Here is a 14,534-nt window from a genome sequence, read left to right as displayed (position 1 = left end):
CAAAAGCCCTTTAACAGATACCTAACAATGGATTTGGCTAGTTAGTTCATTTACTGTGCAAAAGGGGGAAACAACCAGCAGCTCTTTCTGCCTATGTTCTCTTATGAAATACTACATTTAGTTTTGAGTCATCAGCTTATCAATCTTTCATGCCAAACTGGCTTTAGAGGTAAAGACTAAAATCTTTACTACAGCTATTATTGCAGTGCCAGTCAGGAAAAGCCAGCATGAGATGCATAATTTGGCAGTCTGCAGCCATAGAAGGAAGCACTTTTCTCCCATTAGAATCAAAAATAGACTTTTTGACTAGAGATCCTGGGGGGCTCTGGAAATGTCCAGGATCAACAGACACAAAAGCCACTCTCGGTTGGATCAAGCCCAGTGCACATTATTCTTATGTCAGATGTATAGGAGTACAAAACTGTACCACAGTGCATTGAAAAACTTTTCCTTCACTTGTGCACAGTTGGAGAATAGTTTGACTTTGGGATTAGACCTCTTGATCAACATAAAAAGTACTTAATATTTTGTTTGGAAACTCACTGTATATGGCCATATACAAGAGGCAGTAGCTTATAGTAAATACAAGTGACAAAGTCAATAAATAGTATTTTCAAGGCTGACAAGGACTCAAGTTTTATAAAAGTAAAGTTGTCTACTGGGCATAGAAAAGGCACTAAAAATTAGGGATGGATGAGATCATACTATTTCCTTTCAAGTGCTGCATTTTTGGTTTGAAAGCTCCAGCCTTCATAGGATTTCTCTTTCAGTTTATTAAAGTTTGTGGGACTAAAAGAAGCAGAGAGTGGGAGAGATGAAGAAAATTACCAAAAAAAGTACACTGTGTACTGTATGTGCAGCCATACACCAGTTCATGGCAGCCTAGCCAGGGCACGTGGCCTCCTTCAAACAAAACACAAGTACATTTTCTATAAAGAAAGGGAGTGTTTCAGTAGAAACTTCTCCCTCAAACTGTTTCAGCCATGAGAGAAAATATTTATAAATGTAAACAAATTCTACAAGCCTAATAATCCAGCTGTGAGATTAGTTACACTGAGGACAAACAAAACTATTCAAAGTGCTTGGACATTTAAAACAAAAGCCTGCAGCCAGTGGACAAACTTTTGGTAAAGACAGGCAGCCTGTAAATAAAAGTTCACAACAACAAAGCCACAAACCAGTGCTCTGTTTCCAATGCTAATATGCATTTGAGACCTTTGAAAACTATTGTAAATATATTTTTATGCCTTATAGGCTCTGATGTTAAAGAGAATTAGGCAGGTGAATGCTTCTGAAACATTGTACAAGATTTAAACCATTAGTCATATTTACATGGCATTTCAATTATGTGGACTCTTCCAAATAAGAATTTCATGTTACTCTGCTATTCATTTAGGCACTTTTTAAAACAGTGTCTGATTAGTCATTTTTTCCAAGGTGTGTATTCTGAAATACATTTCAGTACATTAACTGACTCATATCAACAATAAATAGAGATTTTAGCCATGCTAAAGAGAGAAGAATACTACATTTCTCCTTATGAGGTTCACAGCCAGCTTTGTGTATAAAAACAACAGCTCTGTCCTTCATCAGAACCCCTGCTGTACCTTTGCTAGAGGACATGCATTGGCTGTTCCAGAGGAAGATGCATCTCAAACCACCACCTCATGGAGAATAGATCTTTGCTTTTGCCTTCTCATTCCATTTCTTGGTGGGAGCTGCAGAAATAGGAAAGCCTGCTGCCCAGGCATTCTGGATTTCAGTGCTTTATTTGGGGTCTGTGAAGGCTGATGGTCTGAGGGTGAAAGTGCACTATTGAAATGAATGAAAATGAAGGTCCCTAAAGGACGACCAGTGAGATCTACACAGTTCTCCCCAAAGTCTCCTAGGATATCCCAAATTACCCTAACTGCTCCCCTCCCATTGGTGTGTCTGTGCCAATACATGTCATGCAGATACTGAGCTCATTCTCGACTCAGGCTTTGTTTAGAGAAAGCTGGCAGGACTGGGAATATCTTATTTTAAATTGTCTTGTGGTGGAGGATGATATAGTGTGAATACCAGAGGAGATGACTTTCCAAAAGTGCACTGAGTCGAGAGACACAGACATTGACAAATGCAAAGTATTTTACTGTCTCCTTACATAAAAAAACCCAAAACACTATTTGCAATATGCAAGCCCTGAAAGCTGACCCAAAAATAACAATAATACATAGACCCTCTGGCCACAGAGGGAGTACTAGGTGAAATATAGAGGATATAAACACTAGCACTCCTGCTTGGACTAGGCAAATTGCAGAAAGATATACAGGGAACATAAAGACAGCCCCTTTCATCTTACTATTTAAAGTAATGTGACAAATAAAAAGTATGCTTAAAGCTGTAGGATTTGTTTGGAAAGAAAACAAGACTTAGTAAGTGGCTTTTCGTCCTGCTTTAGGGCAGGAAGAAAAATTTAGGAATGAAGGATGCACACCCTCTAAAATTTAACTTTTAAATCCTAATAAAATCTAGGGCTTCAGCTTGAGATTTTCAAGCAATGGATGCCTTCACACCCCATCAGTGCAGCACGGCCCCCCCTGGTTTGGACAGGCTTGCAGCAACGTGTTATGTTCAGCTGCTCTTGTAGGGGCAGGATGGTGACAATCTAGAGAGACAGGCAGACAGCTGAGGTGTACCCCATCAGCACATGGAGGAGGTATTGCAGGCACTGTAGGAAGAACAGGAAAAGGCAACAGGTGAAGTACAAATATTTTCAGTTTTAGTTGATCATTAACCTCTTGTGCCAGGAACACCTGATCATTCTCAGTGAAATGTACAGTACATCAACCTGGCCCTTTCATCACAAAGAGAGATCATGTGCCACTGTGAAAGTTCTCAGATTTCTCCCTTATTGCAGAACCCAGTATTCTCTGTCCTTATTTATGGTCCTCTGTCTGAGTCACGGAGATAGGTCCAGGGCAAGCCTAAGAGGAAATCCCATGTGGAACAGATTATAAATAACACCAGTCTACATTTGTAGACTCTTTGAACCTCCTAGTCAATACAGAATTTAGTCTGCTTATCCACTTCACTTAAGTCCATCCTCTGGACAAGATCTGTGAGCTGATTTCCCTACTCTGAACATTTTCATCCAGGAAGCAGCATCTGAAAGAACCCTTTGATTTCCATGCTGCTCTCTGCACATGTTGACTACACAACAAAAGGAGAGTGATCAGTTCAGATAAGAAGGGGCATAAGAAGGGGCATCATCACAGTGAATGATTTGCAGACTTTAGTGGTCACCTGCTGAAGGTGGTGGCAGTGATTTGATGGAAGAGGGAGAATAAAGAAATATCGGGCTTTGTCCTTAAGAACGAGACAGACAGCCAGGCTGTCTCACTGATTTATTACTGCCTACTTATGGCCTCCATCACACTTCTCTCTCTTCAGATTGTGCAGCCAAGCCAGGCTTCAGAAGACTTCTTAAATGTTGTGGTGCCAGAATGATTTTCCCGGTTTTCCAGACCAGGCTTGGTGTATCCTCTCACTTGCAGTAACACTAATCTGGTATTTTATGCCCTTACTTCAGCTCCCATGGTGTGAGAGCTGGGTGTGTTTTAATGAGCCTCAGCCTCATTAAAAGCTTTCAGGAATGTGCAGGAACTGCTAAACTTCCTGCTACATGAAACATTTTCCTATGTCACTGCCCAGGAGTGGGCGAACATCTGGAGAGTGAGAGACAGTCTGCTCAATGAGGGTATTTGGCTCCTGGGCCCTGTAACAGAGGGTGGAGAAAAAGGACCCTTCTGTCTTTGGCATGGATCAACCATGTGAACTGACATTTCAGGGTATTTGTACATTCAGGGTATTTGTACATTCAATAAGGGCTCTCCGTGTCTGTTTAGGAGAACCCTTTGTCAGGACTTTGTCCTCAGCTGGGCTGCAAGCTTCTCACAGGAGGTGCTGGAGTCTGTGCAGCATTCTCCCATCCAAGCAGCCTTCCTGGGCACTGAGAGACACAGAAGATGCCAGTTAGGATAAGTCTGTGAAGGAGATAAGCAGGGAGACAGGTATGAGTGTTCTGGGGCTTGAGGATGGACACCTGCAGGCCCAAGTAGTGTTAGAGTTAAGGACAGAGCACAGGACTGCTAAGGGTTGCATCATGGACCAAGAAAAACCTGCTGCTTCAACACATCCCTTTTGTTATCCACTGCAGCCACTCTGACTTGGCACTGGCAAAGACAGTGAGAGACAGACTTGAGCTTTGAAGACAAGGAACACTATGGTGATTTGATCAGAGATAGTTCTAAAAATATACTTTAAAAACAAAAACTTTACCAAGTATTCCTATACTGACAAATCTGACTGTTGAGAGAAGGGTGTCACTGGTTCTCCCAGTGGCATTCTCAGAGAGCTGGGAAAGGGAATGAATCTAGCAGTTCTGACAGAGGGAATGGCTATAGGTGATGACAGACAATAATCTAAAGGGTCGGGGACTTTCCAGTTTCATCTGCAGTTGATTATTAGGCAGATATTTTTCATCAAATACATAAAAATAATTGCTTAGAATATAAATCCACCTCAGGTGCCCACAGAGAGAGGGGAGGAAAGTATATGACCGAGCAAAAATGAGAATAAGGCCTCATCACTGCAAGACACCTCAATTTGTACACTTGTCCAAAGAAGTTCTCCATGAAGACTCGACAGTAGAAGTCCCTCTAAAATTAAAGGTGGGGATCAGGGGTAGGGACAATGAATTAATCAGAGTAGTTTATCACCAGATTAAGCCTTTATATGATGCTAACCAAAATAATTGTCAATTAAACAGGAATGTTATTCATTTATTATATTTCATTCTATAATTAATTGGTTGTCATTGGTGTGACTTCAGAAGGTTGCAAGTAAGAAATGCAGGCTAAAGCCAGTAATGTGCAAACTAAGGTGTATAAAGAATACATTCAAAATGCTAATCATTGGGCTTTGGGAGGCAGGGACAAGGAAGAAAAGACAAATGAAAAAGAGATAGAATAATCCTCTGCAAATTTATGGTGTGCCCTAGAGACTAGTTATAAGAAATAAAAAAGCATCCAAGAGAGATCTATCAAGGGTAAGAGGTACTGGCACTGTCTCACTGTACAGAAATAGTGAAATGCTACAAGTCATCCAGCAGACAGCTATACAAAGTTATCTACCTTCCTGGAATGAAACTGGCTGAAACAGCTCCCCAGTAAGCTGCACAGGGCCTGCAGCAGTCACAGATGATCACATAATGATGTTTTACCAAAGCTGATTTTGAGCTAATTTTGGTGGCAGCACCGTAGTTGCCAGCCTGAAGGCATGGTCTGTTGAGGAATACATCTGGTGCAGGTAGCTCTGTTGGCAAGCTGCAGGTTAACATGCAGGCTGAGCTCTGGGAGGAAGGCCAAGACAAGAGGCCATGAAGTGCCAACCCTTTGGTTACCAAATGGCACAAAGAAGGTGGGGCCAGGCAGGTGGATGGACACTGGGAGACACAGCAGGAGCTGAGAACTCAGGGAAAAGAACAAGACTTTTGCCTGGGTAGACTTTGAAGGTATAAAAACCCAGGGGTTCCTTTGTTGGGGGTTCCTCCTTGGAGGCACCAGCCCCGGCTGTTTTTGTGTTACTGCACTGTGAATAAATGACTTTTTGGAATAAGACATCTCAGACTTTGCTATGGGAAACCTGGGGTTAAACTGCTCAGGAAACCTGGTCTGACTGTGAGTGGGGTGTGTGCAGGGTACTCACTGGAGCTGTGAAGGGGCTTCAGTGCCAGGCTGCCAGAAAGTCTTGTGAATGATCAGACTGGATAGTTTCCTTAACAGGTCTACAAATTCCTGTTAGGCTTTCAGCACACATTTGGTTTCCTGATGATCCTGTTCCTAAGTGGGCCAAGTCAGTAGAATCACAAAACCACTGCTTAACAGCAGTGCAGTGAGACACCTATCCTCTCCTTTGCCCTAGCTAAAGATGCTAAAGTCCCTGAAAAAGGAAGGAGGGCAAAGTGTCCCAAGAGCAAAGAGACTTTAAGCTAGTGCGTAAGCAGGACAGCTAGTAGTATGGCTAGAAAACATGCAGGTAATGGATCTTGACATGCTTAAATCCATTCTCAAGGTTTCAGTAGATATAATTTTGAGCCCATGTCCTTCCTGAACATCCTGGATAGGTATTCAGTAATAGGTAGGTTTCCTCACAGAGGTATTACTGTGACTTTGTAATACCTGGCTGAAGGGGAGTTTTGCAACACCTCTGAGAAACACTGACTTTCTGGTGTTCTCTGAGGTTACAGAGCTCTCCAATACCTCTCGCTGTAATTCATTTCTCAATAGAATAGTATTATTCTGTACTGTGTGAATTGCCTGAGGCTATGCAGACTGAAAACACAAGACTGCCCTTTGTGCAAGAAAAAACAGAAATGAAAGAAGAAATTTTTAAGACAGTTCTTTCCCTGTGAATTCTCTTCTAACAGTTTCTTGACAAACCGTAACTGACCTGAATGCTGGAGATCTGAGGTGCATACATCTACACTGGCATCATGTATAGGACTGTAATACAATGTTGAGATAGGCAAGCTAACTTTAATTTAAATAGATCAGATACTGAAGTAGCATTGGGAGCAAAGTATCACCAGCTTATAAACAAATCCTTTAGTCAGGAACCACGAATCTCAGAGGAGGTTAGAATAACACTAACTAGGTAATGGACCAGTTTTGCACCTCTGTTGATTTTCTTTATTATTTTTTCATGTTACAGCCTTATGTGTATTAAAAAACATGCTCATTCTTCTTCAAAAACTCCAGATAAATAAGAATACCAATTCGTATTCCTTAGACATGCAACTTAGTTTTATAACCTTTATTTTTCAGCAGTCAGTGGAGCTACTTCAGTGTAGCTAAAGAACTGATTTTCAGGGGGTCCAATGAGTCTAAACTTTCTGCCTCCAAAGCCCCATTTTCTGATTAATTGCTATGTCATTTTCACTGAGGCCTTGAAATTGTTTGCTGTAGTCTTACAGAGTTGCTATGCCAGGCCCATGCCTCGTGAAATCTTGTGGTCTGCAGCTGACATAATCCAGCCACGGCTAACACTGGCATGCCAGAGCCACTGCAGTATCAAGTTGTGCCATTCACATCAGACAGTCTGCACTGTCCAGGGTAGAGTCATAGAATCATAGCCCCATAGAATTGTAGAATCATAGAACAGGGTTGGAAGAGAACTTAAAGATCATCTCATCCCAATCCTTCTACCGTGGGCTCCATGCCACATGGCTTTGAACACTTCCAGAGATGGGACATCCACAGCTTCTCTGGGCAACCCGTTCCAGTGGCTCATCACCCTCACATTCAAGAATTTCATCCTAACATCTAATCTAAAGCTACTGTCTTTCAGTTTGAAGCCATTTCCCTTGTCCTGTCACTACAGGCTCATGTTAAAATTCTCTCTCCATTTTTCCTCTAGGCTCCCTTATGGTACTAGGAGGCCACAATTAGGCCACCCCAAAGCCTTCTCTTCTGCAGCCTGAACAATCCCAGTTGTGTCAGCCTTCTCTCATAAGAGAGGTGCTCCATCCCTCTAACCATCTTGGTAGACTCCTCTGGTCCATGTCCTTCCTGTGCTGGGACCCCTGAGCTGGATGCAGCCCTGCAGGTGGGTCTCACCAGAGCAGAGCAGAGCAGAGCAGAGGGGCAGAATCCTCCCCCGGGCCCTGCTGCCCACACCATTTTGGATGCAATCCAGGATATGTTTGATTTCTGAGTTGCCAGTGCACACTTCTGGGTCATGTCCAACCTCTTATCCACCAGCACTCCCAAGTCCTTCTGGGCAGGGCTGTCCTCTATCTGCTCAACCCCCAGCCTGTACTGACCCCAGGTCAGCCCTTGTCACTGCATGGTTATCCCATAACTAAGGATTTTCACTGAAAACACAGAACAAGCATGAACACTGAGAAAAGGCACATTTGTTTCATTATATATAAATAGTGTCATCTGTAATAATCAGATAATGGGTATAACAATAACATGAATATCAATTGAGAAACTTTTTTTTCACCCCAGCTGCACAATTTATACTAGCTCAGTTGCTTTATTTAATTTGGCCAGGATTATAATTAATTTGTAATGTCTTAAGATGCCCTCCATGACACTGGAGTGGATATCTAGGTCAGGCCCAGTTCAGAGGGAACTCATTTTCTAGGAACTATGAGAAAGTCACTGCAGACTCACACAGGGCAACTAATGCAACTCATGGCTTTCACAAATTGTACTGTAACTTCACTGGGGAAGATGTGAATTAATGCCTCAGTCTACTCTCCACATGTTCAGAAAACTATGATTCATGCAGTTTATTTAAGTTCAGCTTCTTGCTCTCAGGATCACTATTGCATGTGAAAAGTGATATAAAAAGCAGTTCCACATTTACTTTCCTGCTGTTGTTCAAAATATCTGTGCTGTGTTGTTGTTCAAAATATCTGTGCTCCTCAGCTGGAAAAGGCTTGCCTCAGGAAATGTCTGAATACAGCCAGATAGAAACCAAAATGGAGGTGGAAATAAGGTCTGTGTGTCAAGGAACTTTTCAACATCTTTCCTGTAGCTCATCATCCACAACCAAAAATTTAGAAAAAGGACTAGGATAATCACAGAAACTTTGTAAGGTCTATTAACAGAGAAATTCAGTCAGATCTGCTGACGTGAAACAGCTGGAGATGCTGAAGCCCTTAATAAATGGCCTCTCCTGATGAGATTTACAAGAACTCTCGATCTGCCATCATGCTGCTTGCATCTGTCACTTGCACCTGGTATGAATATCTTAGTTAGACATCATATATCACTTTTATGTGGTCCATGACGACAGCTGGAATTACTTCACCTTTGTGTCAAGACCTTTAATAGTTAAATGTGTTTTATGAGATTCATCTGTGCCATTGCTAGCATTGTTTAGTGTTGGATTCTCCTAAAGCAACAGTAGGTCTGAAGGAGTCTCATGCGCTGGCGACGCTCAGCTCTCACAACTAGTATTGTAAAATTATCTGTGTTTCTTTCCCCCCTTTTACAGGCTGTCATGTACAGAGTTGCTTCGAGGAAGGGAGATCCTCTGGGGACCTATTTCAGCCATTATCTGAAGCTTGTATTTTGACCTAGGCATTTTATGTGCCTCTCTTTGTGGACCACCTGCATTTCAGAGAAGGCTATTCCTTTACAGATGTTAGGATAGATGAGCATATGACCTGAGGTTTCCATTGTTTCTTTCTTTGTTCTAATGCTACTGTCACTACAAATAGTGCTTTTATCATAAGCCAGTACCCTGGAGCCACAAAACCTCTTTGTTTTAAAACCACAGCTCAGCCTGTGTCAGCTTGGTCCCTATGGCTTTATCTCCTAATGGCTCTCCAGGTCCACATGGAAGTCAGGAGACTGATTAAGTGCCTCCACTCAGGTGTGATCCAAAAGAGAGCTGAACAGACTGGAGCAGTTGCATAACTTAACCAAGATGAGTAGTTATCACTACCAGGGCAACTTTCTGCAGATCAAACTGAACACAGTTATCAACGTGGCACAAGATTTGGACCTCTCTATTACAGATGTTCTCCACAAACAGTCAGACTGCCCAACTTTTTGTATGGAACTGCCCACTTTAATTTAAGCAGATTTAAATTGGAAGAGCTTTAATTTCCATGTGTGAAAGGTATACTAGAAAGGTATTTCTAGTTCTTACTAGAAAGGTATTTCTAGCTCCTCACTGAAGTTATTTGCTGCAAGGTGTGATACAACTGTTTTTTAGTGCTCAATGCAGATACACAAAAAAACAACTTTTACAAGTATTTAGCAAGTCTCCCAGTCCATGATTTTGGAAGTGTGTCATTACTATGATTCACTCCCTAGATTTATGAAGCAATTACTGCTTAATGTAACAAAATAATCGGGCATGTCACTTGCAATTGAGTAATCAATACAATTATCTATAAAGCGAAAGCTGGATCTAAATCATCTGCCCATTTCTCTACTTTCCTTTTAAAGTTATATTTCACCTATAATATTTACAATCCCTGCAAAAACTACTATTGAATTTCTTTATCTAGAACTATTATAAGATGAATAATTTTTTCTGTAATGCGCTACATATTAGGTCAAAGTCTAATAGCAAAATATTAAAGACATTATTCTTCCAGGTGAATAATGACCTTATCATGTTCCCTTTTCCCATATTCATAGGCCCTTAATATTACTCCTTTAAATTTATGTTCCTTCAAAGTAAATTCCTGATTCAGTCCTCCAGGTAGTATCATAACCCAGTCTGTGACAATGAAATGCTGAATTTTTCCTCTCATATTAAGGTTCTTCTCCTATTGTTTCCCAGTTTGAATTATTTCCATGTGTCCTTTTCCCTTGCACACTAGCTTAGTGAAGTCTGCAAAGGATTTAGTGGATACCTTTGTTTCTATCAGGTCCTGTTGTAGCTTTCTTGGTTCTTTCCTTTTTATCTTCTCACTGTCTCTCATGGACATGCATTCAGGTATAATTTTTATTCACTCAGTGAATCCTTTATTTTGCCGAGGGAAACGTAAAGAAGAGTTTGTGTCAATGAGAATACGATGCTGGGTGAAATGTGGTGCAGGGCAAACAGAATAGGAGGAAGGGGAGACTGAAGAAGGGCAGCTGGAAGCACAGGAGAGCTGTGGAGGGGTCAGTGCTCCATGAAGGTGATGGTGCACGATGGTGGGCCAACAGAGCAAGCATGACCAGAAGGGGCAAATGTGGCTAAGGCTTGCTGGCTCCTGCTGCTCCAGAAAAAAAGTGGCAGTGGTTGAAAAGAGCTCAAGGAAAACAAGCCCAAGGATAGCTGGAGGGAGTGGGGAGCGGGAAGAGTGATGACAGTGGGTGCAAAAATCTCTTAAAGCTCTTGGCTCTGGAAGGGCCTGACTAACCCTTTCCATCTTCCCACTCACATGGGCTGAACCTGGCTTTCTCTCCCAGCTGGCCTTTTCCATTGGCTAGAACTTTTACTGAGATGAGCAGTTTGCAGCTTATGCATTTTCAGGAGTAATTTAAATTTAATTTTCAAGATGTCTCTCCCTCATTTCTCTCCAAAGAACATCCATGAAAGAGTGAACAAATTCTTTGATGTACATTTCCTTAGGAACTCTACTCATCTCACAGTCAACATCAAAGGAAAACTTCCATAAAAATACCAATGTCAGTGTAATGAGCCCCAACAAAAATGTATTGAATAAGATATCTTGGGCCACAGGTGAACTGAAAGAGGAAAAAGAGAGGGAGATGTGATAAAGCACTCAAGCATCCATAGAAAATATGTGCAGCTTTAGAACTTGCATGCAATAATTCTTCAAAACAGGGATATTGTTCAGCTTTACTGAGCACTTCCAGAGCATTTGGAAATGAAACATGATGAAACAGCAAGGAGGGAGAGGTGTCCATGAGCAATACAGTTAGAAACCTGACAGATCACTGTGGTGTTGAGAAAAGGAAAAGAAGTCTAAGAAAGAACAATTTTTTTTCCAAAGACATACTCTCTTAAACTACCCATGCCAGGTTAGCAGTATTGGAAAAAAGTTTTGCACTAAGGCTATTTTCATGTCCAGGATATTGTGGTAACCTGCAAGTTTATCTGGTGACTGACACAAGCTGTAGAATAAGAGAAAATACATGACCCTGGAAAACCTATTGAAAAAACATTAACAGTGAGAATTAAACATTAGCAATGAAAATTAAAAGCAATTAGCATGACAATATGCTTCATTTGAATAAAATAAGAGATATCCACATACTGGAAAAGCTAATAAAAGTGGGCCAGCTGTGAAACTATTCTTTCCAGTCACCTGGCTTTCCAGCATGTCACTCTGAACTTCTTCAGAATGTATATATAGCAATTTTTACTTCCTTCTATGGAAAGATGAAAAATAATTAGCAGGGTCATTTCTGAAATGCTATATGACATCAGTTTGTGGAGATCAAACAAAGGAGACAGAAGCACAGTTACTGACAAATTGAAAATATTTTGAATAAGGCTGTGTTTGAAAAATATACAGAACCTGTTACACGAGCAAATTATCCCTTAAATTGTATCGGGTGAATAAAGCAGTGTATCAGTCTCTTTTCCTTGACCACACCTCTTCTAGCTCTTCATCACTCAAAGTACTGTATGTATCTCAACTGACATAAGTTTTGCACACTATAAATCTCAATAGTGTAAAAGTTCTCTATGCAGCCACCGTAAATAATTACCAAAACAAGAAAGAATAATATGAATAATAACTATAAATAAATTAACCTTTTAAACTTGGATAGTATTTTGCATTTGACAGACAAAAGATGAATGGAGAAATAATGACTTTATGAGCTGAGTAGAAGGGATCACTTATTAAAGCACCACTTTCAACAGGTCTTGCTGAACTAGGTAAGCCTGGCAAACTTTAAGAAAAAACATATTTTCCCAAACCCTCAGAAATTTGTTAAACATGTTAAAAATGCTTTCTACAAAACATATATAGTTCCTGACAAAATTATTTCCAAGTGATGCATTCTCTGAAGCTTTTCTCAATATTTAAGTAGAAAAATACTTATAGTCTAAGATATTCCAACTTAAGCCTCCTTATCTATGATTTCAGCTAGAGGATAAGAGCTCTTCTGTATGCAGTTTTCCTGCCACAGAAACTCAATGATGAAAAGTGATGGCAGGGAAGGTAGCTCTGTTGTGTCAGAAAAGATTAAAATGTGAAAAGCATACCTATCCTGAAGTCTTTTGAAATCTGTGTCTCTCTTACATTTCTCTTTACTACTGCCAGGAGATAATTCCTCACTGAGTAGCTGGTTTTGACATGAGATTCAAATTTTACATTGGTTCGTGCTTTTTAGGGCTCATACTAAATGCAGCGTGCCTTCTCTTTGAGTGATACTGATGGGAAATTTGTGCAAAAGTCTGACTTCTGGAAAGGACTGTATTCCAGCATTAGAACATTTCTTGCAGGTTCATCCACTGCCTACAAGGAAAATGTTTTTACTAAATGCTGGCTCTTTGGACAGTCAAGCTTCTTGGTGGTGGAGTCACCTTTTTTATAGGCTCACCATATGGACTGCTAAGAGGGAAAAGGTTCCTTCCACACCCAGTGAAAAGGATTTTTTTTTTTAATGACCTGTCTCCAAAGTGCCATGAAGGGATTTAGATTCATAGGATTTCAGGACCAAAAAGAAAACTTCAGAATTATATAGACAAGTTTCCTTTAGATCTTAGATTTCATGTGGTTATTCCTGGGTCAAACCAAGTAAATGCAGCTTAATAAAAGCATAGGACACCATTTTCTCTTGTGTTTACTACTTCCATTTTCCTGTGGTTTACTTCAGACAAGAACCACAGAATAGCAGTAGATTTCCATATGAATCTTGCCTCCCTTTTCTAACTGGAAGAAAAGTGATAAAGAGACAGCTGCGTTGAAAATGACAGAGGAAGAGATGATAATCTTTTAAGCATGGTTTAAGGAAGCATCTCTAATTCTGCTCACAGACTTGACTAGCACTAAACCTACCTATGTGAATCTGAATTAAAGCAAACTAAGTCCAGGGACTTCATGGAGCTCTTCCACAACACAAGGTTTTTTGTTTTCTATTTCATTTTGCAGAGGTGCTTTATAGTACCAATCAAAAAGTACGTTCCATAGAAATGGACACGGAAGAAACCTCAGACAAAATCAAGATCAGTTGACAACAAAGGTGCAATTTAAAGGTACAGTCAAGAAGTCCTTGAAAAAATAACCACTATTTAAAACTAGTGAACACAGAGATTACTGAGCTCCTTTCTTGTCTAATGCACTAATTTAGTGTTATCAAGATTACATTTTTTTCCCAATAACTAATGAACTGTAAGGGTTACAGCACTAGATGATTTTGCTTGCCTTGGGTATCTAGATCTTATAGAGACTTCTCTAGTATATTTGCACCAGGAAAACAAGTTCATTCTGGATCCAGATATTTCTTTATAAGCTATAGCCACTAGCAAGGAACACACTATCACTCAGTTTTGCTCAGAAGGTGTTTTTCTCTCTTGTCTTCCAGTATTCCCTCTGAGCTCTGCATTTGTGACTATTTAATCTTTAGATTTTGCCTTTGACTGATTCTTTGGTATTTCTTATACCTCTTTCTTCCCTTTTCCTCTCATCACAAAGACACAGGCAGACAAAATATGATAAACATATATATAGAGTTGTCTTGTGTCTTCCCTTTCTTTCCCTTGCCTTGCCACACTTAAATTCATGCTTCCCTGGACCTGCCCAAAATAGTTTTCCATTGCTCCTTCTTTTATTAGAGGAAAAAAGAGGCAATTGTTAGGCCTCTCATTTACTCAGAAGAAGATGTGGTTTTCCTTTTTGAAGGTCTCTGAACAGCAATGTGCTGCCCAGCACCCCTCAGTGCTGAATGTATTGCTTTACTTCTGCAAGTTAACTGTAACTTCAGGAATCTTTACTGGATCATGAATTTTGTCTGATGCTAATTTATTCAAGTTATTAAGAAAATGGATCATTAAAA

This window comes from Fringilla coelebs (assembly GCF_963513975.1).
Source record: "Fringilla coelebs genome assembly, chromosome: 5".
Taxonomy (NCBI): Eukaryota; Metazoa; Chordata; class Aves; order Passeriformes; family Fringillidae; genus Fringilla; species Fringilla coelebs.
Note: the sequence above shows the minus strand (reverse complement) of the source record.